Below are 2,527 nucleotides of genomic sequence, written 5' to 3'. Positions count from 1 at the left end.
TGGTCTGTGGCTACTTTTTTTATTCATTGATTATCAGAATGATTTTTTAATAACAAATCTGGATGTATGATTACATCTAATACTACATGATTGGCTGGTACGGAGTATAATTCGAATTTCAGATAACAAAGCCACCGTTTCAGTCTACCTCTATTTGTAAAAGAATACAATTCTAGTGCCGTGCCATGTTTTAGTATCTTAAGTTTAATCAATTATAGATAAAAAAATATTAATATTTATGATATTTACAAAATATATTTTCATAATAAATTCATTTTGAGCCATGAATATGAATACGACTCACTAGAAATTTAATCAAATATGAAGTACTTTAACTACAATGCAGCATTCTTTTTTGGGACAGATGAGCATGTCCGTACGTATTATGTCTTTTCAGTTTCCACCTTCAAAGGAATGTCAATATGCCATGCCACGTAAGTTTGTCTATGTCCAAAGAGTAAATGACAAATACTCCCTCCGCGCCGCTCCCCTAAAAAAAATCAACTTCTGCCTATATACTAGAGAAGGCACCGAAGTTGATTTATCTTTTATATTAGAGCAGAGAGAGTAATTTATAACAAATTATTCAAAAAAATGTCTACTTTTTTAAGACGAAAGAAGAATTGTATTAAATCATAGCTGAGTACATCATCACGTCACTAACATTCTGGAATACACTATGTATATCCAGAAACTGATCAACTAAATTATACCTACACATTGTATAGCTCCAAATCTCAACTCCAAACCTATATGACAATTCGTATGGATGACCGCACAGGCAAACACTCGGCAAAAGTACATGAAAAGATTCATCAAAGGATTGGAAATATTAAGCTATGTTTATATCCATCCAATTAACTACTAGTGGTGAGAGTTGTTTGACAGAGAATTAAAATGTGAATTTGATTTTTAGTTATAGACCCTAGTTTGGTTCGTGGAGGTACATAAGAAAGGGAGAGTGGACTGAGAGAATTCATATCAATTTATGATGGATGGTGAAGATACATTTATCTTTTATTAAAGCACGGATCTCACCCAATTTCTACCATCTTTCCTAGGGGAGTGATTAGTGGGAGTTTGCCCATGTAGCTCCCATTCCCCTTTCCACCAAAACTCCCACTTCTCAAAACAAACAAAAAATTTCTAAACTCACACATCCAAACTCACATTTCCTCCTTATTAATTAGTTGAGGATCCATACGGGGTCTCATACAATTTTTAGCAGCTAATCATTAGCTACATGGGATCCAAACTAGTCCTTATTAGTAGATGGAAATCCAGTGACACTGGCATTTTCTTACGAGAACACGAAGTTCAAGGAGCAATGAATTAATATTGTTACTATCAAGTCAAGTCACATATACGAGTGCATATTTCGTGAGCTTGGGCATCAGTGGCGCATCTGCACGTTGCAAGAAATCTCTGGAGCAAAGAGGAAGCTATGTCATGAGTATATGCCTAATCTTTTCAAGTGTCACAATGCACAAATTTGTCTTTCTTTCACTTGCTATAACTATAGTGTTGCTGGGTGTGGATGTGCTACGACTTTAGTCGTCCTTTACTCCGATCCTTTGAGGTTCTCTTTACACTCCTCTAAAATATAATGCACAGTTTCGAAAATTAGAAGATGTAAATTCATGAGAAAACTCCACCAGGTTACAGCTGAGAAAACATACATATTTGTTGGGAAAAAAAGATGAGAAGGATCATAAGACAAAAAAGGCCGCATATATTGGTAAGACGCAGAAGAAGAAAGCAAAACACATCTGCATCACTCAACAAAATCAAACCAAGCTGCACGAGTAGTTAGTGATACTCATAAAGCACGGCGGATCCAGAGGAGTAACTTAGGTGGTGTTTGGTTGCTCCTCCTAAATTTTAGTCGATGTCCCATCGAATATTTAGACACATGTATGGAGTATTAAATATAGACTAATTATAAAACTAATTGCATAGTTTGCGACTAATTTGCGAGACGAATCTTTTAAGCCTAATTAGCCATGATTTGGCAATGTGGTGCTACGGTACCATGTGCTACAGTAAACAGAGCGGCAATGTCGTGGGTGCCTTTGACTTCGGTTTGAGTTGAATTTTTACAGGCCTATTCACCCCCCCCTCTATGCGTACCAGAGATCCTACAAGTGGTATCAAAGCGGGTTACCTCGTGTGCGCTTCACCGCGTGAGGTATGGAGCCCGGAGGAAGATCCGGTGTTGTGAAGTCCATCAACGTCGATCCGGAGGACGTTGGGCTGCATGACACCGATAGCAGTGAGCTTAGCGCCTCTACAACGAGCAACTCCATGCTCCCACAGCTAGAGGCAACCGATGCCGAAAAAACTCAAAATGAAGAAGAAAGAAGAAGAAGGACAGCTAGAAAAGAGAAACAAGAGAGAAGAAGAAGGAGCAGCAGTGGTTAGAAGAGAAGAAATCAAGAAAAGAAGAAAGAAGACTCAAGAGAGAAGCTAGAAGAAAAAGAAGAAGGAACAAGAAGTAAAAGCCTCCAATGCATCTTCAAGTGAGCAA

Source organism: Miscanthus floridulus, chromosome 1, assembly GCF_019320115.1.
Source record: "Miscanthus floridulus cultivar M001 chromosome 1, ASM1932011v1, whole genome shotgun sequence".
Lineage (NCBI taxonomy): Eukaryota > Viridiplantae > Streptophyta > Magnoliopsida > Poales > Poaceae > Miscanthus > Miscanthus floridulus.
This window is presented reverse-complemented; position numbering follows the sequence as displayed.